At 35.9% G+C, this 27,661-nt stretch overlaps 1 protein-coding gene and 1 pseudogene across 1 annotated transcript in view; both read left to right on the top strand.

Annotated features, from left to right (window-relative positions):
* NDUFAF2 (NADH:ubiquinone oxidoreductase complex assembly factor 2) overlaps positions 1-27,661 on the top strand; it is a 147,688-nt gene that overhangs the window by 63,892 nt on the left and 56,135 nt on the right. The gene's annotated exons all lie outside the window — the stretch shown is intronic.
* Positions 6,749-14,704, top strand: LOC102153925 (annotated as a pseudogene).

Here is a 27,661-nt window from a genome sequence, read left to right on the forward strand (position 1 = left end):
GAATAAATTTCTATTGTTTTCGGCTACCCAGTTTGTGGTACTTTGTTATGGCAGCCCTAGGAAACCAAGAGAGTCAGTATTCCTAAACATTCTTCCATAAACTTATGTACTACATCTTATTTTGACATATTGTTTTATCCACCAAACTGTGAAGTCCTCAGGGGCAGAACCACATCATACTCATCCATAGTAAACAATCTTTAGTATCCCCCAAATATTTATTATCAAATAACTGTGAACACACTTATTTTTTAAGGTTCCCAGATGTGTTCTTCATGAACAAACATGTTAGTTTTTATTAAATTTGCATATTTGAGGAATAATAGAATATAAATAACCTTAAGGATATTCCATATAGAAAGATTATAGATAATTACTAGGCTTAGGTTAGCAAGATATGTTAACTATCACCACCACTTTTTGTTTTAGTCATACTGTATATATGTATGTATGTATTTTTAAGGATATATTTATTTCAGTGAGAGCATGCCTACATGAATGGGGGTGGTGGGTAAGGAGGGGAGGGCAGAGGGATAGCGAGAGGGAGGTTCCTCAAACAGACTCCCTGCTGTGCTCAGAGCCCAACTCATGGCTTGATCCCAGGACCCCAAGACCATGACCCAAGCTGAAGCCAAGAGTTAGCTGCTAAACTGACTAAGCCATCTAGGTACCTCTTAGTAATACTATATTTAAGTAATTTAAATCACTTTTCAACATTGGATGTTATTCTGTGTCATTAAAAAAAGACATAGGAAATTAATATTGTACATCAATGCTAAAATAAAAGTAGTTATCAATGATATTCCATATGAACACTTACAAAAATGAAGTCATAATTAAAATAAAACTATTATAGATGTATTTGTATACTCACACATATCTGAAGGCCAAAATTATTGAGTATAAAAGTGATTCAAGATTGAAATGCATATGTTTATTAATGTATAATATATAAAACAAAGTTTTTATTTTTTTAAGTTTTTGTTTAAATTTCAGTTAATTAACATACAGTATAATATTACATTATTACTACCACTTTTATATCTGATTTGTGTGAAAGATAGGATCTGAAGTGAGTTTTAAAGTAAACGAAATTTCTAAAGGCCTTCCCATCTGAATTCTGTATAGAATATTCAGTTTGTCACAATTTTGCTCTGACGTTATAGAGCACAGCTGAAAATAAATGATTGCTTAAGTTTCAAAATTCTGTCTAAAGCACAGATCATTTATAAAGATGAACATTTTTGTAAAAAGACTAAAAATGTAATTTAAGGTAACGGTGTTTTATGAAGAATTGATGCTCAAAAATAACATCTAAGTGGATATATAAAAATTTACATCTTAAATCTTAAAGAAAAATTATAGCCTAAATTTCAGAACTATGAAAAATAATCATTAAATGGCATTCCTGTGTCTCAGTTTAAATATATTCTCCATTTACTCGTATTTTTATCTCTCTTTAATTAGAAGAGGTTTTAAATTGTGCCTTTGAATATTTCTTACCCATGAGTTGAAATATTGCCAATAAAAGCATTAATGACTATTTGAGGTCATTGTAGATTGTTTTCACCTTTTCCAGCTTTTTTCCTGAATTTTAATATACAAAGATTCCCCATCTTTGTATATGAAGTTCTCCCCCTTCTTAGACTGTAGGGAAGAAATATTAATCATTTAACTTATTATGGGAAATGGACCAGTACCAGAATAAGAGAATGCCAGATTTAAAACATGGTGAAGACTTAAATATATGACTCTTTTAGTTACATAAACTCATGAATTATGCATTATAAGCTCATTTTAGTTTATCCAACCAGGTGAATAAACTTCATTTGTAATGGTTAAGTCTTTATATGTCCGTGGTCAGATATTCAGATTATCTTCTACTAGTAAGGAGGAAAGAATCATTGCTTTTTGTTAGTAGAGGACATCCTTTCCAGACTTTTGTTTACATTGTGTCCTAGAGGAAAGTGATGATTTTAAAGGCTACTTGATAATTATTTTCTTTCTGCTTTCCAAAAAAAATTTTTTCACATGCCATGAATCTAAATTAAAATCCCTGTGGCAGCCATGGGCAAACCACATATGCTTCTTGAAGCCTGACAGTTTTCCTGACATATCAGATGAGTAAATCATATGGGTAAAATTATCCATAATAAACTCAATTAAAAATCCAGGTATGAGCACGTACATTTGCCACTTATGTGCTGAAATCTTTTTTTGTAAATGTATTTGGACTTTTAAAAAATATATATTTGACTTGTTTGAGAGAGATTTATTTAATAAAATTTATTTTATTTAAGAGACAGAGAGCACTAGGGAGGGGAAGGACAGAGGGAAAGGAAGATAGGGAATCTCAAACAGACTAAGGGCACTGAGCACAGAGCCTGACAGCAGTCTCCCTGCCATGACCCTGAGATCATGACCTGAGCTGAAACCAAGAGTCAAGCTTAACCAACACCCAGGTAGGTGCCCCTGTATTTGGACTTTTAGACTTATTATTCTAGATACCCCAAATGAGCCCAGTAAACATGGTAACAGTCTTTTACCTATAGGAGATTATCTATCTTTTGTTTGAAATTTGTTGGTCCTTTATAAACAAATAATTCCATGATTGTGATTTAAGTTTCTCTTCAAGTGCTCATTAATAGAGTACCAAGTATGGATGTATGGTACATATATATACACAACAGATCATCTATAAAAAATAATGATTTGCTTTATTTATTAATATGAAAAAATCTAATATATATTACTAAATACAAAGGAAAATCGCAAAAACAGTTTATAGAGTAAGTGATTTGTGGAAAAACAAAAGGGGAAATTATATGTCTGTGTGTATGTACATACATTTATATTGACTTCCTTGCGCATAATAATTTCTGGAAGGATAAACTAATCAAGAAGGGTTACCAGTTGTATGTGGGTGCAGGGATAGGAACTCAGCAGAAAGCACATAGGCATTGAAGGGAGTTTTTTCATTGTATACCATTTTATACTTTATGTTTGAACCATATGAATAAGCCAGATAGATAGGAAAAATATTGTGTTTTTAAAAGAATGCTGGTGAATTCTGCTTTAAGAAAAACCCAGCAAGTGGAAACCAACTTTAAAAACAGTTACATTTAGGGATTGATAGGAATTAATCAAGAAAATATGTAGAGCAACTGTTACGTGTAACTTGCCACACTGGACATTCCTGAAGCCACCAAAAAAAGTTTAAGGACAAAATGACAGCCTCCTAAAAGTCTGTAGTAGTTACATTACAAAAACATAACTCATTTTACAAGAGGGCTCTATGTACTGTCTCTTTGAATCATGATATGACTAATTTCATTTCAGAGTCTTCTAGTTAGTAAATTAATTTTGTGCTTCTTCCAACTTTTTTGAAGAAGGTGTAGCTTGTAAGTTTCATATCATCCTAGTTTCCTAGTTACCTTTCTCCAGTTGTTCTTTAATTATTGTTGTGCTTTGTAAAAACTCAAGCTCAGATATGAAAATGAATGCTCTAAATTGGTGTGATTAGCTCTGGTTACAATTTTATTAGCATTTGGGATAATTTTGTCAAACTACTGAAAGCTACCAACCATTTAAACTTGCTGCTCTGCCATTGGGCTGGAAATATTCTAAGTAGATCACTGCCCTACAGGGTGGGGGTTTTATTCCAGAAGATTTGCTCACCTGTTCCCTGAGGCTGTTTTTCCACAATGGGATCTATTTTATTGTGAGATTTGATAAAATATACCTCCTATGTAACCCTTTCCTATCTGAAACACACGACCTTCTAGCAATTTCTTTCTTCCCAGCATCTGTCTTTGAGTTCCATTCTGAGTTCATCTGTAAATCTGATTTTCTACCCTCAAATGCAGATGAATTGAGCCATAAAACGTCTAGATTTCCCTGTTGTGAAGTAGTTAGATAGACTTATAGATTAAATGACCTTGTCTCAGCAGATATACCACTCTATTTCAGAGGCTTGGATGCAGATATGTCATAGGTAGTATGTTCATGTACTTATTTGTTTGACCTTTTACAATGATGTATGCTTTGCAGTGATTAGAGTCCTTTTCTAGATTTTAACCACTAGCTATTCAAAAGGCAGACACCCTAATGTGATAACTCTTTCTTTCGTGGGGTTTAATACTTTATATCTTCCTACAATCACAATTGTAGGTGAAAGTTTTTCTATCTTTCAGCTCCAGGTCATTTTTTCACACAAAATCTCATGTGAGGGATGCCTAGGTGGCTCAGGTCACAATCTCAGGGTCCTGGGATAAAGCCCTGAATCTTAGGGTTTCATGCTCAGCCAGGACTCGGCTTCAGGATTCTCTCTCCCTCTGCCCCATCCCTGCTTGCAAACTCTCTCTCTCTCTCTCTAAAATAAACAAATCTAACAAAAAATATCATTTGACAATAACAGTGGCAAAAACCTAAAAGTGACAATGGAATATTACTCAGCCATTAGAAATGACAAATACCCACCATTTGCTTCGACGTGGATGGACCTGGAGGGTATTATGCTGAGTGAAATAAGTCAGTCGGAAAAGGACAAACATTATATAGTCTCATTCATTTGGGGAATATAAAAATTAGTGAAAGAGAATAAAGGGAAAGTAGAGAAAATGAGTGAAAATATCAGTGAGGGTGACAAAACGTTTTGTTCTGGGAAATGAACAAGGGGTAGTGGAAGGGGAGGTGAGGGGGGTTGGAGCGACTGGGTGATGGGCACTGAGGGGGGCACTTGGCGAGATGAGCACTGGGTGTTATGCTATATGTTGGCAAATTGAACTCCAATAAAAAAATAAAAATAATAAAAGTGAAGCTCTTTAGGTTGAATTGCAGGGTTTGATGGAAGAAGGAAGGGGTTTCCCTGGAACCTTGTCCCTCCCAAGGCATTCCTTAGACTATTTTCATGGAATGCTTTAGGTTTAATTTGACTTCCATTATTATTTTCAGAAAAATGAAATTGATAGAAGTTAGGTTGACTCTAGAAAACCTTATTAGGAGGATCGTTGTAGAGCTTTTTACCTTTTTAGGATAGTAATTTTGATTACCAGCAATTTGGAAATTTTTTTATCTGAACTTATTTTCCTTATGAAGGTTATCTCCTTGTCTACTAAAACATGTGGCCTTTCTTTTTGATTTTTTAACATTATTCCTGTATCCTATCCCAATTCTGTGTGTTGTGTGGTAATAATTTTCTTGGGGCCTGAATATTAATAATAAATTCAAAATGGCCCAACTAAAAGCCATTTATGAATGGGAATATGGCTTCCCTGTGCGTAATCTTCAGGGACTGATATATTAACCTAAATGAATATTTCTGCAAGTCTAGTAGTGCAAATCTGGGGAAATGGTTACCAGTGTTTATACTTTGGATGTCAGCATTTTATTCTTATTTTTTTTACCTTTTAATTTTTTTCCTAGTCATAAAAGTAATACAAGATTATAGAAATATTTTACACAGACAGCCGAAGTCCACCATAATACTTACTCACCCCTCCTGAAATAACCACTTTGCAAATGGGAGTATATTTATGAGTCAGGATGGGTAGCTGGACTGTGATAACAAAATAACCATGAAATTCCGGTGGATTAACATGACAAGTTTCTTTCTCACTTGTCTGCTGCAGGTTAAGGGTGGGGGTGTTGACAGTTTCAGACTGATGGAGAGATTCCACCCTGTTGTAACAGCAACATGTGGCCTCATTTTTACTTTGATAGAGGAGAAGAGCTTTAAGAGCTTATTTTTACTAGCAATGACATATTTTGGAATAGCACTGAGATGTTTTACTTCAGTTCACAGCCCATTGCCAGAGGCCCATCTTCAAGGGTACGAGGAAGTAGAGAAGAGCACATACTATGGATGAACCATAGGAATCCCTATCACAGTATTATTGCCTGGTTTTCTTTTTGTACTGTGCTCTGTATTTTCATCTAACAGATCAGCAAGTCTTTTTAATGTACATTTCTTTAATTATTAGTGAGGTTGTGCATCTCTTTTTTTGCCTATTTATATATTTCTCTCCTATATAAAAAGCATTAACAGCCTTCATCCATTGTTTCATTGGTTCTCACTTTTTGTTCAACCTGTTTGTATATTAGGAACATTCAGCCCTTTGCCTTTCATTTGGCTAAACATCTTTTTTTTCTGCAGTTTTTTCACTTGGTCTTTTGACTTTGTTTAATGATATTTTTTTTTTTGCTCCCCTTGATTTTACTTTTATGAAGAAAATTATAAAACCCTTTTCTTTAAAAAAAAAAAACCCTTTTCTTTAAAGTTTCTGGGTTTCCTATCATCTATAGAAAGGCCTTAGGATTATTTTTATAATCCACTCCTGTCACTTTATATCTGAATTTTAAAGTTCAAATAAAACATCCCAAGAACATAAGAGTTGCTTATATTGTTTTGTGGGTTCCTTTGCACATTGTGACTTCTCACACTTGCTATTTAACCATAGTCTCTGATAGCCATTTTGCTATTTGTTTTCTTACCTATTATAACATCTCTTCTGGAAGACATAATCTGGATGTGTGTTTTGTGAAGGAACTAGAATTTACCACAATTCAAGATCACCTTTTGGCTAAATAATTTATAAAACCAAAGTGAAGTGAGCATCCCTGCAGCACACCTGGCAAAATACACCATTCATATTTGGGCTGTGCTTTGGTCATCGAGAGTGAACAACATAACGGTCTTCTCTATTCTGCTTTGCACTTTAATTGCATCCCAGGTAAGAGAGCACTCGCCATGCTTGGGAAGGTAATAGTGTTGCCAAAGTTAATTAGCCCTAAATTGCATTCATTTCCCTCTCCCTACCTCCACAATTATTTCCCCTTTGACTTTCCTACCAACTTTTTTGAGCTCTTCCTTTGATCCTGAAGTCACTAGAGCTTTGCAGGCAGAAGTATGACTTCAGTGCAGGGTGCCAGGCTAATCTGGACATTGAGTAGCAGGAGTTGCCTTTGCCCACCCTCTCCTGCCAGCAGCAAAACTGCCAGTTCTGAAACATAATCTTATACTCTGTGATCAAAACCTGACATATGATAACTCTTCAACTCCCACTAGCTTCATAGAACCCAAGGGAGAACAGTGTACAAATTGCTGTGTTGCTTTTGTTTTAATGCTTCATGTGATAACCTGAGTGTTCTCTCTTTAAGTTCAGTATTAAATACTCTGTTTAGTTGTAGTATGACTTTTTTTTTTTTAAGATTCTATTTATTCATTCACGAGAGACACACACATAGAGAGAGAGAGGTAGAGACATACATAGGCAGAGGGAAAAGCAGGCTCCATGTAGGAAGCCCGATGTGGGACCGGATCCCGGGACTCCAGGATCACACCGGGAGACAAAGGCAGATGCTCAACCACTGAGCCACCCAGGCGTCCCTGTAGTATGACTTTTAAATGGTAGTCAACCAACAGAATAGTTTATAATAATAGTAACAGCTAATATATGTAATACTGAGTAAGTGGTAGGCACTATTAGCAGTTTACATGCAGTAACTAAGTTTATCCAATGATGATATTTTATTATCCCTATTTTATAGGTAGGGAAATAGGAGTACAAGGAAGTTATATAATACTAAAGAATATAAGCCAGTAAAGTTCAGACTCAGGGGGTCTCCTTCCATAGTCTGTGCTCTTAACTAATTGCCTATGCAGTTAAAAAAATATCTGAAGTTTATTCAACATTTGTTTTTCCACTTAGCTGGTGGCATAGGATTCCAGGATAATCTCACCTGTTTGTAGTGACATGTGAAGCAAGACAGTACCTTAACTCTTGGAGGTTGAGTTGACCTCAGCCATTTCTGAACCATCTCATGGTTTACCCTAGGTGCACACTGCTTATGGACCTTAGTGTTGGGCAGTAACCATTTTCCTCTCTGATGTTTCATGTTTAAATACGAGAATCCTGTCTTTGTCAGTAGGATTATAACCTACCACAGAGCCCACCACCTAGATATGAATCAACCCAATTCATCCCAGAATAACATCTTATCCAGGTAGGGTTTCTTGCTGAGATATTTAAAACTGGGAAAAATAAAAGAAGTAAAATAGAGTATTTGGGTGATGCCATGAATGCTAGAATTAGCTTAAGTGGCCTTCATCTAAGGGTATACACTGTCACTATGGTGAAAAGAAAGCCTTCCTAGCCATGGGTCAATGATTTTATCATCTTTACTTCATGGCAGATGGAGTAAAGGAACAAAGAAAGTTTATTTCCAGAGCAATTTATTAAACATAAAGTGAGGAAAATCAAGAGAGTCTTGTTTCGTATCATATTTTTCCCTTTAAAATTGCCTTCTTATTTTTGACAAATGAATTCGTTTCTCTTTCAAATCAGGAATTCAAAGTGTATCTCTGAATAAGACCCAATGTCTAATTTTTTTAAGTGCTAATATATACTGGAACAAAGTTTAAAAATTCACCCCCCCTCAAAAAAAATTTCATTCCCTTGGCTCTTCCTTCTTTTTGCAATTTGGAGAGTTTTACAATTACATTTGGATAAAGCTTTCACTGAGGAGTTATGTTTGCTTGTTTATCCATTTTAAATCAAGAAAAAAAACAGATAAATATTCATATCATTTCTTGGCAAATAACTCCGTTGTCAAATTATTTTTGTATCCTGGGGTTGGTGCTTACTCAGATTAAACTTTTTGAAGAGGAGATTGAGTTTAAAATGTGGATGGTCTTTAATCAGATAGGTTACCTCGAATAGTTTCAAAGGCATGGATAGTTTTTGTTTTTATGGGAAGTGATGAATGAAGCATCAGAGTTATAAAATTAAGATTCTTGTTGAATAAGCAAGTTTGCCTAAGGATAGGGGTAATGGAAATACTTAATAATTTGCACTGAGAGGATAGAGTTGTCAAAAGCTATTCCCTAGGTGGCTAACTCTCTTGAAGCCATTATACCTGGGCTGATCACCTTATTTCCCAATCTCAGCAAAGTTGATCTTAATCTTAACCCCTCAATAAGAATTTTCCCCATAACCTTTATTTTTTTATTCTTGATGAGATTATAATAGAGAAGTGTCATTCCTTATTCTTCTTTGTGAGTTATACATTACTCTCATCTTTTTGTTAGAAGCAATCAGGCAGTACAGAATATTATCTTTGAGATAAAGTTTGACCATAGTGAATTAAAATGGGTGATGTGAGAGGTGAATAGTGGCAGAAGAACACTAACAATTGGGGCTGTTTTGTCAAGCTTTGTGGATGTGTTTCAAGTTGTTTTTGACACAACATACATGGTAAAACCATTCATCTCTATCATCTCTCTGTGGAAGCCAAAGTATATTAAAAACCAATATACATTAACCTCCTAAATTACATATCTTGTATTTACATCAGTTTTGTATTCTTGTAATATGTGTGTGTGTATGCCATATATATATATATATATATATATATATATATATATATATATATATATATAATTTTAACATGGCAACTTTAAAAATCGAATATATCCATGTGGATTTTGGCCTCTAATTACATGCTATTTGAGTCAATAGAGTCATGTAACCTTTTATTAAAAGTGATATAAATAGATTACAAAAGGACACAGTAATTTTTTTATAAGCTCAGCCTTACTTGGTATAAAAAGTTTCCTTTAATAAGACCATATTAAAAAAAAAAATACTTCCAGGTAAAAATTGGTTTTAGTGCATGTAATTTAAGATCTCATCAAGTACTAAAAAGTTATTTAAGGAATAAGACATGGATTTTTATCTTCCATATACTGTTGATGAAAAATACTATACCCAAACTTATTTTTTTTTTATTTAAATTTTGTTAGTTAACATACAGTGTAGTTAGTATTGGTTTCTGGAGTAGTAATCAGTAATTTATCACTTACAACACAGTGCTCATCACCAGGACCCCTATTTAGCCTGTCCCTCACCCCAGACTACCATTTTTGTTATATAAAGCAATTTAAGTATTTTTGGTTGTATATTGGTTGGCATGACAGGGTAGTAGAAAATGCACAGGCTTTGAAATCATATAGACCGAAATTTAAATTTCACTTTCTCTACCAAGTAATTGTGTCACCTTGACCCAAGTTTATTTTGGGACAAGCCTCTGTTTGTTATTCTGTAAAATGCAAATAATAGTACTAGGTTTCAAAGTGGAGATTAAAGGGAATAATTTAAGAAACGCCCCTAGTACTATGTCTTAAACTCTATCTCTTTAATCCCAAAATTTGATCTATTCCACTTTATAAACCTCTCTCTGGATTATTGTGGTAGTCTGGTATTCCAGTCTTGTCTTTCAGTTCATCCTCAAAGTGGTCACCAAAGTGTTACTTTTAAAACACATCTTTGGGGACATCTGGGGTAGCTCATTTGGTTACATGTCTGCCTTCAGCTCGGGTCATGATCTCAGGGTCCTGGGATCGAACCCCACGTTAGGCTCCCTGCTTGGTGGGGAGTCTGCTTCTCCCTCTCCGTCTGCCTCCTCCTCCCTGTTCATGCTCTGTCTCTGTCTCTTTCTCTCTCAAATAAATAAATAAGGTCTTAAAAAATTTTTTAATATATAAATAAAACATATCTTTGAACCTGTTAGTGTCCTGCTCTATTCAACTTGCCAGTGATTCCCTATTGTGCCAAGGAAAAAGTCCAAGCACCTTGTCTTGGTGTTCTTGGGCTTTCTGAGATCTGATTCCACCATCTCTCTAATCTCTTTGACCTTGCAGGCCTGGTAAGTAAGTAATTGTTTGCCAGGTGAGAGGAGCCCTGAATCACAGGCTTGTTGCCTTTTATATATGATTTTAATCTATGGTGCTGGTTGTAGTAAAATATATCCTGCACATAATCTCCTGCCTTAGTGTAACCATAAAGTACTTTTCTTATAACACCACATTTAAAGAGTTATTTTAGTATTTTATTCATTTTTATGTTGTCAAACTTGTCTGAGGTTTTAATGCAGTCAGTGGCTGAGACTAGCCACAACTCTTGGTGCGGTAGCCCTTGGCCTTGGGAATCTTTAAATATTTGTACATACATGTTGGTATGCCTCTGGGAATGTGAGGCCATTAGGTTTTCTGATATGAGTCATCCTGGAAAAAAAAAAAAAAGGATACTGGGACCATTGAACCAGACTGTGAGTGACTTGAGCCTTCTTACTCTTTCTCCCATGTATAGAACAGTGTTAGACCTAGGTGTTCAGTGTACGTGTTTATGTATGAGTTTATGTAAATAAATACTTACTGTATTTTTAAAATGTGTTTTAAGATTTTTTTTTTTTAATTTATGATAGTCACAGAGAGAGAGAGAGAGGCAGAGACACAGGCAGAGGGAGAAGCAGGCTCCATGCACCTTGAGCCCAACGTGGGACTCGATCCCAGGTCTCTAGGATCGCGCCCTGGGCCAAAGGCAGGCGCCAAACCGCTGCGCCACCCAGGGATCCCCAGATTTTGTATTTTTTAAAATGAATAAACACTACGGTGAAGAAACTGGATTTTCATTTTAAGAAAAATATATGAATTGTGGAATTTTAAGATTTGTATAGGAGGAGTGATAGAGTTGTGATACAATAAAAGTGTGTTATAGAATCTCTCTTCATTCCAGAAGAAATACGAGATTAAAGACTCAAAGATAGAGCTATAACATTGCATTGAAGGGAGAAAGTAAAATCAGGGTGAAGGAAAAAAAAAAAGTGGAGCCAGATATGAGGCTGTAATATAAACTCCAGTTACCTGCACATTTTCTCAGAACTGCAAATGCATCTCTGAGCTTCATAGCAACCAACTCAAAAAGGGTCAGGTTTCTGGTCAGAACTTCACAATGGGTATGACATCAGTCATCTAAACAACTATTTTGAAAGACTATGATTATTTTTTTGTCTTCCAAAAATAAACATAACCTCATTTTGCTTTTATTCTGAAAAAAAGTACACATTTCTTATTAAAAAATCAACCAATAAAGAAAGTACAAAACCTCGTGTAAATACCCCCACTAGAGATAATTTTTGGCCACACTCCTAACTTCTTAGTAGTCCAGAAAAGGAAACATTTGGTAACATAATTCATACTGACTAATTTACATTCCAAACAGTATAAAAACTTGCTAATTTTCTGTACCCTCAGTAACATTGGGTCAGTGTTGCTAATCTTAGTCCTACAAGAGAAAAATGATATTATTTTTCTATCATTCTTAGTACTGATATTTAATATGAGCTTTTCTCATGCTTTTAATAAGTAGACTTTAGGCAGTGTAATGAACGAGTATCCTTGACAACATCTTTTGATAGATTTGTTATGTTTCAAGTATTTTTTATTATAGCACTGAAATATGGCTAATAATATTTTACCAGACTTTTTATTTCAGTAACAGTCTTTCTGGGGCAATGTTGATATGGCCTGGTATTCAGTGTCTTTGTTGATTTAGATTAATCAGGAGTATATTTGTAAAGACCACTAATTTTTCCACCAAAATCCACTTTCTTCTTCTTCCTGGACATACAGGTAGACAATATTTACCAGTTTCCTTTAAAACTAGGTATGGTTAGATGACCAAGTTTTCTCTAGTGCATTGTAACTGGAAGTGAACTGAGTCACTTCCTGGCCTCACCATTAACAATCTCCCTTTGTTTCTCAGTGCTCTTTGTTCTTTCTGGCTGAATGAAATAGCAGTGCTCAGGGAAACCTTGGAAATCATGTGTTGAAGATGGCTGGATAGCCATCAGTCTGGATCCTTAAATGACTACGTGGATCCTTAAATGACTAGCTGGCCTACCTGAACATCCACCCAGGACAGTTACATAAGAAAGAGATATACTTCTTATTTAAGCTACTTTATTTTTAGAGTCCATTTGCTAACCACAGCTTAGCCCACCATAACTAATAGAGTATTTTAGAAAATATAACTGAACAGAAGTTGAACTAGATTCAAGAGCTCAATATCATGAGGATATGTTTTCACTATCACATGGCTGTATCTTCCTCCAAATTAGTTTCATTCATAGTTAGGTTTTTCTCTGCAATGTGAGATACATGGCCCCAGCAGTTTCAGATCTCTGTGGTCTTTATAACTCATGATCATAGAGGTTATAAGTCTTTCCTGGATGCTCCAGCAAAATTTTTAAGGAAATGCTGATTGGCCAAGCTGGTGTCATATGTCCATCCCTGAAATAGTTTTTGTGGCTAAAGGTTTGTAATACTATGGCCAAATTTAGTTCACAATCCTCCCTCTTGGATAGAGGGGTAATAGCCTCCCCCCCAACCTCAGTGGACAGAGCAGGATCAAAAGGAATGAAATAAAACAAAAATAAATAATAAATAATAAATAAATAAATAACATAACATAACATAAAAATAAAATAAATAAAAAAGGAATGAAATAGTGAATGGTTCCCTAAAGAAAGGACTTTTTTTTTTTTTTTTTTTTTTAAGAAAGGACTTCTGAACAATAAAGAATAGACAACCAGAATGCAGTATGGTTAGAAAGGTTTTTCAATTAATATGAGCATGAAATAAGAGGAGCCTGGATGAGAGTGGTGATGTAAAACATTAAAATAAAAGGAACAGGGATCCCTGGGTGGCGCAGCAGTTTAGTGCCTGCCTTTGGCCCAGGGCGCGATCCTGGAGACCAGGAATCGAATCCCACGTCGGGCTTCCGGTGCGTGGAGCCTGCTTCTCCCTCTGCCTATGTCTCTGCCTCTCTCTCTCTCTCTCTCTGTGTGTGACTATCATAAATAAATAAAAAATTTTAAAAAATTAAAAAATAAAATAAAATAAAAGGAATAAGTCAGAGGAACATTATATATATATATATTTTTTTTTTTTACATTATTTTATTTTTGTTGTTGAAAGGTTGGCCTTATTGGGGAGGGTAAAAAATCTAGTAGTAAAATCAATTGATGTTTTTAAAAAAAGGTTTTAAAATTTTTAGTTGTAGCCAACAACTATCCTCAGGGTGGTGGCAGCTGCATCGGTGTGGCACAGAGGGGAGTAAGCTGCTGCCTGGCAGGCGCACCCCTAACCCCCCATCCATATCCCCCACTTCCCACCCCCCATTTCCCACCCCCACCACATGCTGCTGCATTAAGCCCAATGCCCTGCTGGAGGTGAAGTATTTCCTGGGCCTGAGCGTGCTCCCGAGTGCCTGGGACCAGGTCTTGGTGCCCAGATCCCTATAGCAATGTATCTTGACAGAAGACACAGTGCACTGAAAGGTGACCCCTCACCAGAAGCTCCTATCTGAGGTCTCCTGACCAAGACCAGCAGGGTGCCCTGTGAGGCCTAACCACTGTTTCCTGCCATTGTGGTTCAGTCAGTGCACATCCTAGAGGATTTCATTCTGGACCCACCAGAAGCAGACCATGACCACCTTCACCTGAAACATCAACCCCACCCAGCTGATGATGGTGGAGGAATGATGCATTTACTGTGTGAACTCTGGCAACAGCAGTAGGGCGGAAATACACCAGGAAGCCTGGGTCTCCTCTAGCTTATTTTGTGTCCTGTCCTGAAGTTTGGCCTCACCCTGTTCAAAGCAGTTTGACCAAGACTATGAAGGCCTTTGAATACATCTTGGCAAAGCTGCAAGGTGAGGGACCTTTCCAAAACTCTTGTTGAGAAAGCCCAGGAAGCCACAGAGAAGGCAAAGGAGAAGGCATTGGCAGCCTCAGAGAAGGCCAAGGACCTTGCCAGCAAGGGAGACCAGCCAGCAAGCAGCAGCAACAGTAGCAGTTTATGTAGCTCACCCAGGCCCCGGTGTGGTGTAGGACACCTGACCACTTGGCTCAAATCCTTCTGCCCTTTACACCTTGTACTTTATTATTAAAAGTCAACTTCCAAACAAAATTTCACTTGTGGTTAAAAAATAATAACAGGGCAGCCCCGGTGGCGCAGCGGTTTAGCGCCGCCTACAGCCCAGGGTGTGATCCTGGAAACCCTGGATCGAGTCCCGCATCAGGCTCTTTGTATGATGCCTGCTTCTCCCTCTGCCTGTGTCTCTGCCTCTCCCTCTCTGTCTCTATGAATAAATAAATAAAATCTTTAAAAAATAAAATAAAATAAAATAAAATAAAATAAAATAAAATAAAATAAAATAAAATAATAACAGTATTTGTCAACCTAACTATAAAAATGTAGTGTTAAGTATATTCATATTATAAGAACAACTGAAGTTTTTGAATTAGGAAATGAGGAAAATGATAGTGCTATCAAAGGATTTGAGATATTTGAAAGGAAAAGCAGTGGGGAGGGGCAGCCTGGGTGGCTCAGTGGTTTAGTGCCGCCGCCTTCAGCCCAGGGCCTGGTCCTAGAGACCCGAGATTGAGTCCCACGTCAGGCTCCCTGCATGGAGCCTGTTTCTCCCTCTGCCTGTGTCTCTGCATGTGTGTATGTGTGTGTGTCGTGAATAAATAAAATCTTTAAAAAAAAAAAAACTTTGATTTTAAAAAAGAAAAGCAATGGGAAATTAGGGTGGGATGGATGTCATAATTACTGATGAAACAGCCAACACCATAGGTTTCCAGAGTTTTGGGGAGCCAATAAAATGATGCTGGGCAGGTGATTTGCAAGGCAGGAATATAGCTTACAGGAAGCAGAAGGCCATACACCTGGGCATTGGACATCAGGATTAGGCCATAGGCAGGTCTCAGTGTAAGGGAATAGGCTCTGTCTAGGCAGATGAGAACACTTGGGGTTATAATATTTATGGGCAGTGGCAGAATTTTCCTGCTTAAAAGAATTGAACTCAAATTAGAATTTCAGGAGGTTTCCAGGACTGGGATGCAGGACATAGACAAAGGGACAAAAATGCGTTGCTACTTGATTGGTACCAGCAATGAAAGTGACTTCATAATAACCAATTTGCTTGAGCAATCTTACATGTTTCTCCTGTTTCAGCACAGAATGTCCTCAGATGGGAATTCACGGGGTTTACCATAAAGATAGGACTTCAAGGATTAGATACTTAAGACATGGAAGATATAGAACTCTCTGTCACAGAAATGTAGGGTCTTCCAAGTAGAGCATTGCTTTAAACAAAAGTTCATGATGAGAGCTCATTAAGTGATTAGAGTGAAATATGTTATCCTGGTAGTTTTCATCACAGAGATAAAAGTCAGAATATTGAGAGCTGTTTCCCCCTGTATCATTGGTGTAACTTTAATGAGCCACTGCAAAATAGCAGTGGACCTCATCATTATCAACAAATATTTCAGTGTTCCACTCTGTGTATTGCAAGATTCAAATTCCACAGGACAAAGCAGATGTTTATCAACTCTGAAGAGGGGAGTGGAATATATGCAGTACTGCTTTGTTTTACAACCCTATTCCTTTATTTGCCTTGGAAACCTCAGTAAAAGACTTCACACTTTTACATGTTTTAGTATTATAACAAGTTTCCAACCTACAAATTACTTGAATGCCAAAAATTACATGTAAGCAGCTTGTTTAAATTCAACGCATTTTTCCATTGAAATTGTGTTATAAATGGTAGTTCAATTTCCAGAATAATTCACATTCCTTTTAATCCACAGTTCATCTGAATTGCTGCATATTAGCAAAAGCACATACTGGATAACATCAGAATCAAGAGAGACACAATAAGTCTGCAGGTTTTTAAAAGAAGAGATGGAGAAAAAAATGAACATACATGAGGAAAAATTTGTTTTCAAGTGGGCTTAACTCAGCTGAATCTTTTTTCAAATTGGTGTAATAAAAGGCAGAAGATAAGGAGAACTCAAATTACAACACATTAGTCTTTCTGAAGGGTACAGAAGCAGGTGCTATTTTACATTATCCCTGTCCCTTTGCAGCCGATAGGTGGTGCCGTTGTCATACAATAGTTAGGTTGCTCTCAGTTCTCAAAACAAAGGGAGGATGTGGGAAGTATATGCAAAGTGGTTTTAAACTGGGTTGTAAAAGAAGGACAGAAAAAAATAAGTGAGGCGGTATGAGCTTGATTATGTGTGGATGATGTTGATACATCAGGTTTTGTAGCAGAGGAGATGACTGTACTAGTACATTTTCTTAAATCTCTGTGTAAAAATTAGAGAATTGAAAACATACATTTTCTCATCCATTTTCTTTGAGCTTTACTCAATTATAAAATAAGATTGTTGTGAGAATTAAACAAGAAAATAAAAAGTGCCTATTAGGTACCACACACATAATTGTTGGTCAATAAATATAATTATGTTTGGGGGATCCCTGTGTGGCTCAGGGTTTGGCGCCTGCCTTTGGCCGGGGCCATGGTCCTGAGGTCCTGGGATCGAGTCCCACATTGGGCTTCCAGCATGGGGCCTGCTTCTCCCTTAGCCTGTGTTTCTGCCTCTCTCTCTTGGTCTCACATGAATAAATAAATAAATAATCTTTTTTTAAAATATGATTATCTTCATCTCCTGAATTAGATAAAATTAATAAACTACATTAACCTAATGTTATTGTTATTTTGCAAAATTAAGCTAAAATACATGATCTCTGGACCCTGGAATCTTATAAAGAAGTAGCAAGAAGTAGGAAAAATGTTAAGCTTTAATATATATTACTAAGAATGAATTCTTAAGACTCATTATTTGATTCTTTTGTAGGTAAATATCCTGCTATGCATTACCAAGTACACCCTTTAGTAGAGGTAGTCTGCATTTGTGCAGAATATATTTGGAGATACTTGTCTTAAAGTAATATTAACTGTTTTACAGACCTTCACTATTTGTGACTATTGTCTTAAACTTTTTGAACATCAATGGAAAATAGTTAATAAGTAGGGAAAAATAGCAGGATGAATGCTCTTTATTGCAAACTTCACAAGCAACGTGGAACTAGCCTTTACTTTTCATGCCTCCACAGGCTTCCTTTTGGTGAAGTCACAATTTATTAATTAATTAGCCTTGCTCTCTGCCGGTGAACTAGAGTAGAGAATGTAGTAAGATTTATGTTTTCCAGTTTTATTAGTTATTAGCCAAGGTAAAATTTTATTGTAGAGAAAGTTAAAACTAATGACTAAAATAATGAGATACTATAAATAAATTACTCTTCCTAGAGTTTCTTTCCTTTCCTGTCTTTTCATCACTCCGGTTGGCCTTAGACTACCCCCATTTTCTTCCTCTTCACTAGATCCTCTAGGTCTGAGGTGCTGAAGGAAATGTTGCCAATGCCTCTCCAGTGAAGGCCTGCTTCCTTGGGAACCCAAGAGTCATTTCTCCGTCTTTGCTATCTGGATGTTTTTATCTCTTCCTAAGGACTTCTTGCTCCCAAGTGAGAGAATGATTTCTCATGGAACTCTTCTGGTCTAAACACCAGAAGCAGGCCTGCAGCCATGCCTCAGCCTTAAATCACAGCTCCATGTCTTCAGTAGACCTTGTATTGCCTTGAACTGTGGGACTGCTGGGGAAACCCTTCTTTGTCTTCCACCTGATTACTCAGGAGTCTGTCAGATTGCTTGAAGAAGTCTGTGAAAGGTAGGGAGGAGGAAAATACATGATGCTCTTTCTGCCATTCACAAGATCTTGATTTTGTGTAGGGAACCAACACCTGTTCTTGAATGTGTTTTGCAGTCTGGAAAATACGATACTTGATTTGAATCTGTGATATTCACAGGGCTTGTTGGAGCTCCAGAGTGTGAGAAGGTTGCCTCCAGGGAAGGGGGGGGCAAAAGGTGAAGTGGTGTTGTGGACCCCTGCCTCAACTCTGGAAGCTCTGCTTTGAACGGTTTCATAAATTCAACCCCTATTGAAGATGTTTTCAAAGAAAAGAGTTTGAAAATTATTGACACCTCAACCTTTTAACAGCTGAGCCCGATATTATACTCAGGCATCTGGTTCACAAATACTAGAATAGTTCCTTTTAAGCTGACGACTATCACAGTTCATTAGATGATTATGTGATTTCTTTCTATATCAAAATAGATTTCTATTCATTAATGATAAGTAGTGCCTGATGGTAACTAAATTAAATAGATTAATGAAGGGTATTAGTAATTTCATGGATAAATAAATAAATATATATTTTTAAAAATTAAGACTAATGCACCACAAAATGTACTCTATTTATTTTCACTAAATTATTCACATTTAAAACTGTCATATATTCTGTGAATTAATAACGGTAGCTAATAGTGCAGTCTTCAACTCTTCTTTGATCTTTGGTAAAATGACCAAGTACTTCTCGATTTTTTTTTTAATTTTATTTTATTTATTCATGAGAGACACAGAGAGAGAGAGGCAGAGACATAGGCAGAGGGAGAAGCAGGCTCCATGAAGGGAGCCTGATGTGGGACTCGATCCCAGGACTCCAGGATCACGACCTGAGCCAAAGCCAGATGCTTAACCACTGAGCCACCCAGGCGTCCCACTTCTCGATTTTTATAAAGCTATTTGGATCTAGAAATCAATCAAATAGTCAGCCATATCTTCTACATTTCAAATCTGAAAATAAAGTTTGGGCAAAGTCCAAGCTGAAAAATGGCATTATTTTCTAATTCTCTAAATTCTGGTAGTATTTGCTACTGTTTCTTTATTCCTCCAGTTACTCTCTTTACTTCTCTCTTGATAGCCCTGATTGTTCAAGTTAGACTCCCAAAGTGAAAAATCAAAATCTTGATTATATTAGTTGATACTATACTATTTTGAGAGGGGAAAATATTCCTTTTTATATTAAGGATTGGAATTTGCTTGTGATTGTCACTAAAAATAAAATGTAGATTTTTCAGTCATAAATTTCCTTACTGTAAAATACCCTTTTTAGTATTTTTTTTTTTAAAGATTTTATTTATTTATTCACGAGAGACACAGAGAGAGAGAGGCAGAGAAGCAGGCTTCATGCAGGGAGCCCAATGTGGGACTTGATCTTGAGACTCCAGGATCACACCCTGGGCCAAAGGCAGGCTCTAAACCAGTGAACCACCCAGGGATCCCCAATACCCTTTTTAAAACCTAGGATTGCATAACTTAAAGCCTATTTAATTTAGCTAAAAAAATTTAGCACCTTTTATTCCTTTCCTTAGTATACATATTTAAAACATTTTAACTCCTATGTCATGATTCAGATATAGTCATAGCAGGATCACTGAATGTTAGTTTTCTTGTGTTGTTTTCTTAAATGTTCAGATCTCAATTATAAATATATTTTATACATTGGAGGCAATTTAGCCTAACAAAGAATTGTAGAATGTATTAGATGAATAAAAGTACTTCCAATAACTGATTACCTGCGTGTCAATCAAAACCTGAAATGGCTGCTTCTGTTTTATTTCTTTAGAGTGAACACATTATTACATGGACTAAATAGCAATGAGTCTTTCATGTTTACCTCCTTTTGGGAGTGGGGGAGCAAGTGTAATTATACTTTTTCTAAGGGTTGAAAATTCCTTGCAGTTTGGAAAATAAATGATTTTTACACAAAAAATGTTTGATTTCTATAGAAACAGGAAACAAATGCAGTAAAATACTAGACATTTCTAGGACCCCCATCCTTGATTTGGAAATGCATTCAGAAAACCTATATAACTTTTGACTATAAATCTTCCTGGATTAATATAATGGACTATTCAATACATATTTGTTGGCTAAATAACATATTTTTAGAACTTTAAGTTTTTGTTTGCATTTAAGATTACTATGAACTTAAAAAATAAACAATGAATAAGAGTTTATTGTCCAAGTGGAAACCACAGGCACAAATTTGTAGTACATTCATCTTTTTTCTTAAATTATGATATTCTTCACATGTTCTTTCAGACTTTAGTTTTGCAAATTATATTTATGGCTTTTAAAAAATTAATGATTTAAACAGAGTTAATTTTGGATTTTGTAAGATAGACGCAGAGATTCCTTATGGGAAACCTATAAGTATGAAGAAACTAATAAGATTTTAGGTAATCCATTGAACTCATTGGCCATCTTAAAAATTCTGAAAGCTTATCTGGATGGCCTCTTTAATTGCTTTATAAAAAAGGTACTACCTGCTGAGACCTGCTGAGATAGTCATCCATGCTCATATAAATATATGTAGAATATGTCAAATTATAAAACCATCACATTTTCAAGCAGATATGCCTCATCTGATCACTATGGGAAAATAATAGTTTATAACTATAAATAAAATGTTAGTTTTTAATTGGATATCTGTAATGATACTGTATGCAAACTTTGTAAATGCTAATTTTAAAATCTTAAATGGGAAGTGCTTAGGGGTGGAAGTCAATAAAAATGCTTAGGTTCAAATGCTGGCTGTATTACTTGGCTATGCACATTTGGATAAGCTGATCATCCTATGCCTTTTTTTCCTCATCTATAAAAGATGTTTTAAAGACAAGAGATGATATATGGAAAACACCTAAACACTGCCTGCTACATAGCAGGCTGTTAATAAATAGACATTACATCTGAGTAACTTCAATCAAATTATCCTTTAAGTCATATGTGGAAATGGCTTTCAGTATAAGAATTCTTATTTTAGTACTCTTAATGTTCTTTTTTTAAATTTATGATACTTCACTATAACAAGATTAAAAGTCTCCAAATCTGGGCAGCCCGGGTGGCTCAGCGGTTTAGCACCTGCCTTCTGCCCAGGGTGTGATCCTGGAGTCCCAGGATCGAGTCCCACATCGGGCTCCCTGCATGGAGCCTGCTTCTCCCTCCGCCTGTGTCTGCCTCTCTCTGTTGCTCATGAATAAATAAATAAAATATTTTTTTTAAAAAAGTCTCCAAATCTAACCAATGGATGAACTGTGCGGGTCTTGGCTTTCAGTAGTCCTTATTTTCATGTATTATGCACCAACACTTCCAAGCCTCCTTTCGTATGCAAAATTCAGTCTTTTATATATCACCAGACAAACTGATTTAAAATTATCACCTGGGGATCCCTGGGTGGCGCAGCGGTTTGGCGCCTGCCTTTGGCCCAGGGCGCGATCCTGGAGACCCAGGATCGAATCCCACGTCAGGCTCCCGGTGCATGGAGCCTGCTTCTCCCTCTGCCTGTGTCTCTGCCTCTCTCTCTCTCTGTGACTATCATAAATAAATAAAAATTTTAAAAAATAAATAAATAAATAAAATAAAATTATCACCTGGTTGCACTGATCCCTGCCAGTGGGGTAAAGGCCAGATATCAGCCAGACAGAAAGGACCTTAACCCTGGCCATTCTACCACCATTTCTCCAAACCAGGGGTTCCTGTCAGGCATCAATCTTGCTTATTTACAGGGCCATAGATATCTTAGAAATGTGTCACCTCACTCAACCCAAACTCTTTTTCCACCCTAAAGTCACCTCCCAATGTATTCACCCCTCACACTACCCCACCAGTGAGAAATTTTGGGCTGGAAGTAGGCAGCTGGTTGGAAACATCACCAAGGATTATATGTCCCGATAGATCACAACCAATGTAGGCCTCCAGCTTTGATTTAGTAATGGTGGAAGAAAATCCCTCCTTCACTGTGATAGATACCTTGTGAGTTCCGAAGGTCCAAAATTTAAAGATTAAAGGCTGCCCAAACTTCTTCCTTGGATTAGGGAAGGAGCAGTGCCTAGAGAAGGAGAGATGCATAAGTCTGCTGTCTCATTTTTCAGAACTGTTGATGTCACCTGCCTATGACCGGTGCCTCTCAAAGGTCTTAACTATGGGGTTACTAAGACCATAGGAAGGCAGTATTTATAGGTACCAAATTAGAAACTTCACAGTTCCTAACCCAACCATCTTTCAGTATGTAAGCTTTATTCACCTTTCAAATATGTAAGAACACCCTATATTCAGAGGAAAGGGAAATTACTTCCAAATAAAAACAAAAACAAAATCCCCTTCCATTATTGATTCTTACAGAACTGGTCTTTATCATAACCGTTAAAAAATGATGGTATTTCAGCTCTGGCACTTCTTCCACAGTTACTGTTCGCTACTGTGGTAAGCAAGAGCCCTTTTATCTCCCCAATTTATTTATCCATCTATTTATCTCTGTCTTTTAGCAGTTTGCCTTTATGGATTCCTTTTTTTCTTTCTTCTAGTAGCATATTTAGTTCTCAAGCATTTTAGTTTCAGGATCTCTTTAAACTTCTCACAAGTATTGAAAGAGCTTTGTTTATGAGATATGCATTTATATTTATCATTTTGAAACTAAAACCAAATTTTAAATGCTTATTAATTCTTTAAAAATAAAACTAGTACAAGACACCTAAGTAGCTCATTCGGTTGAGCACCCAACTCCTAGTTTCAGCTCAGGTCATGCTTTCATAGGTCATGAGATCAAGCCCTAGTGTCAGGCTGCACGCACAGCGGGAAATCTGCTTAAAGATTCTCTCCTTCTGCCTGTCCTCCCACTCGTTCTCCCTCTCTCTCAAAAATAAATCTTTAAAAAAAATAAAACTAGTAAAACAATCACATAAAATATTTTTGTTGTTTACATAAAGAGTATATTTTTTTTTATCAGAAATAACTATACTTTCCCAAACAGAAACATTTAGAGAAAAGAGTAGCGTTGCTTTATGTTTTACAAATCTCCCTGATGTCTAGCTTAATAAAAGACAGCTGGAGTTCTTCATATCTGCTTCCTTATTCAGTCTGTTGCTGTATCACATGTAGCCTCTGGAAAACTTCACTGTACATTCATGAAAGAATGGAAATGAAAAAGGCAGATAACATTCTTAGTATTATTATTAAAATAGGGTTGGCCTCGCGGTCCCCTTAAAAGGATTATAGGCACCCTACAGAGTTCCCCATAAGAATTTGAGAATAGCTGGTCTGTAATTCCTTAGTTATTTTGGTGTTCAGATTTATCCCAGATTTGGCAACTATTGGCCCTTGTGAGCAGGCTCTTAAGTCCTCGTGAAAAGCCCCGCTTTTACTCATTTATCTTTTGGGGAACTTTTGACTTTCTGGCATACCAAGATGTTCCAGACTCATCTTGAACCCATTCTGCTCTAGGCCTAGAGTTAGCCCTTTTCTCTGGCTGCTAGTAGAACAAGGAAAAGACATGAAGTTTCTCCTGGCTAGACTTGGTATTTATCAGCCATTTCCCATCCATTAATTTCTTATTGTTTATGTTGGTTCCTGTGCCCTGTATCACCATGTATATTGCTGGGCCTGTCTCTGTAGAACAGTGTGGTTTCCCAAGTGTGAGCTGCAAGATGACTTTAGGTGATACAAAGACAATCCATTAAAATTATAAGATATGTATTTATTTTATGTATGTTTAAACAAAAAAATACAACTGCTATTGATACTTGAACAGCACAGGTTTGAACTTTACAGGTCTACTTATTCATGGACTTTTTTGAATAAATAAATACAGTACTATAAGTGTCTTTTTCTTCCTTATGATTTTCTTAATAGCATTCTCTTTTTTGGCTTATCTTATTGTAAGAATACAATATAAAATACATATAGCATATAAAATGCATGTTAATTGGCTGTTTATGTTATTAGAAGTTAAGTTTTTACAGTACGCTATTAGGAGTTAGCTGAAAGTTTTAGGTGGATTTTCTTTCTTTTTTTTAATTATCATTTTATTTTAATTTCAGTAGAGTTAACATTAGGTTTTTGACGGGAGGGGTTGGTGACTCTACCGCCCACCTTGTTCAGGGGTCAACTATAGTATATCAAGTCAAGCATTTCATGATATTTTTAAAGGTAAAGTAAAAGTGAATATTGAAAGGAAAAAAAAAACAAGCCAAATTAAAGAAAAATATTAAGAATATAATGCTATGAAGTGTGACAAAAAACAAAGCTGGATTGAATGAAAATTGAATGTCTGACATTTGAGGCTCTCTAATCTAGATTATTCCTGCCCTTTTTGTGTCCTGGGTTCCCATATCCTATTCTAAAAGCACAACAGATGAAATCTTTCTTTTACCTAAGCCTGTCAGCCATCTAATACCTGGGGATCTCCCATTTTTTTCTTTTGTTTTAACTAACTAGGTTTTATATTTTTCTAAACAGGGACTAGGAAATCTGCTATCCTAGGGCAATTAGCTTTAAATCCAGGGCAGTAGCTTTAAAGTTTTTTAAATAGTAAAATAATATTGTTACTTCTGCAGTCTTTAAATCCATATACCATTGATCTACTTGAGTTCAAACTTTTTGTTTTGACTGTTTTAACTACATCTACTGTTGTTTTACTATTAAATGAAAAAACTGTGCATTGTTTTACATAATAATGCTCATTGGGTACACCAATGTCAATTGTTTATTGTTGTATTAGGACTTATTAAGCCATATATATGTTAGCTTAATTTTTTTGTTATCAAAATAATTTTTAAATGTAAATTCGACCCTAAATTTTTGACACCTAAGTAGGTACTTAAATTTGCTCTATTTGCAAGGATGGAAATTTTTTGCTATGATAAGTAGGATTGTCTTTACAACTATTGTATGGAAGCATATTAGTATGAGTAAGTGTACAGTTTGTTCATAATTTCTTACTCAATGGGAAGAATAGACTTTATTCCCAGTTCTTAAAAATTATACAAGTAGAACTTATAACAAAGAATGGAGTAGTTTTAAAACAATTTATTTGGGGGGAGGAACCTATATCTGATTATAAAAAATTTATTCAGTAAACTAATTGCCTTATTCTGTATGTGTACACTTTTTATACATCTTTGATGTCATCTATTTGTAAACAAGATTTTTTTCAGTGATTGTCGAAAGAATTATTTAAACTAAGTCATGTATTACCCTTTCTGTCTTTTCATTTTTACACAAATAGGTATGATTTTTTTATTTTTAAAAATCTTGGGAGGCCTTAAATTAATTTTATAGACTTAAGGGTAGGAATAAGATGCTAATTTTTGTGTCACAGACATTTAAATATACATGTAATATATATTTGGTGCTACTGGGATTGATAGATGTTTCTCTCAAATTCCCATACTCACATTTTTAATCTCCATTTAAAAGCTTAGAGAACATACACCTACTTTCAGAAGCCCATTTGTTAGCATTTTGTGTTTTAGATGATAGTTTTCATTTCTGTACTTGTTATTACTAAAAGGGCATACATCTTGGCATTTAGATAAGAAGGCACAAGTATTTTGATTCTTTCAAACATTTATAAAATTTTCATGTAAACATAGTTTAGTATATGGTAACTTTATAACATTTGTTATGATGAATTTATGTATGTGGATATAAGTAGTATTCTAGTAAAGACACATATATATTTTGAGCCTCTGCTATGAGACTAACATAGCTGTCATTGTTATAGGCTCCTTTTACCCTGAATCATCCCTACAACCTAGGGACTTTACTACTAATACCTTGACCTACTGTAAATTTATTTGGAGAAGATAAGCAAAGGGTAACTCCTCTTTTTAAAACTTGGGAAACCTCTGTGTGGATTAAATGAGCTTGATTCATTGAGTCCATAATGAAATGCAGAATTTCCCTAACCATTGATGGCTTGTCCATGAAATCCCAACCTTTCACTTTTTCTTACTAAAGCAAAGGAAATAAAACCAGCCACTCATTCTTCCTGGACTGCCCTTGTGTGGCTTCCTTTCTCTTACATAATGACCCCAGAAATTACCTTGGTCTGCAGTTGAAGGAAATTTTAGATGGTAGAATTTCAGGAAATGTGAGAGAGAGATTTGCAACAAGGTCATTTTGTTTAATTATGTCACTCAGTCTATTTAGCATGGTATAAGTTTGGTCCAGGAGTGGGAAGAGTAGTAGTATTTTGTAAGGCCCAAATTTCTCTCACTGACTGGTGTGATCATTGTTAAGCCACTCTCCTCCCCTCATAGTTTTTCACCACTGTCTTCTTTTCTCAGCTTGCATTCTCTGAGTAGGCAGGCACACTTGCTGACTTTTGAGAAGTAGTAAGCTTACCTGGTTTTCCCAGGCTCACAGGCTCAATGACAAAGGATTCTGTTTTGAAACCACCATTTTGACAAAGTTGCTTTGAAGGAAATGATTGAGACTTTGTGGAAACAGAAGAAAATACCAAATAGTTTTATGTCTTTTATATGAACTTAAAATACCTGCTAATCAATATTTTTTATTATTGAAAAAGTAAGCCTATTGTGTTCCCATCCCATCCCCAACCCAGCTACACCTGTTTCTTTACTGCTACCTCTGCTTTCATGTTTCTACAATGCTACCATCCTGCACCAGTGTTGATCTCACACCTGAAGCATAGTACCCATAACTCACCAGTGTTTGCCCTCAACCTTTAGATCAAGGGAGAGGTAGTCACTCAGATGGATCATAGAATCCAACCCATTATTTGGTTCCCTTGGGTTTGCCAATGTAATGTGAAGACAGAATGGCAGTAGGATCTTGTAGTCCATTACCTACTTAGTAGAGGCCATGAATAACGATTTCCTTGGGCAACAGCAGCAGCCACAGGAACCTCTAATATCCATATTTGCAGTATTGAACACTTGATTATTAAAATGGGGGGGTGGCAGTTGGTTATTTTATGTATTTTTTTCTTGCCATTGGTGCCCTAAGACTAATTGGTTGCCTTTTTTTTTTTTTTTTTTTCACAGCATCTAGATTTTTTTTTTCCTACCAAAATTAAGTTCGCATACTATGGCAGGAAATTTTAAATTTTTGTAGTAAGTTTAGAATTTGCTTTTTGTAACTTACCTAATTCTAATGGAATCTGTTCTTTCTCCTGATAATTCTTTGACCATATGAGAAGATGTGCAATATCCAAAAAGAAAATATTACTCTTGTAGTGTCATAACTTTATTTAAAAATAAAATAATTG

The sequence above is a fragment of the Canis lupus genome, chromosome 2 (genome assembly GCF_011100685.1).
Source record: "Canis lupus familiaris isolate Mischka breed German Shepherd chromosome 2, alternate assembly UU_Cfam_GSD_1.0, whole genome shotgun sequence".
NCBI classification, from domain to species: domain Eukaryota; kingdom Metazoa; phylum Chordata; class Mammalia; order Carnivora; family Canidae; genus Canis; species Canis lupus.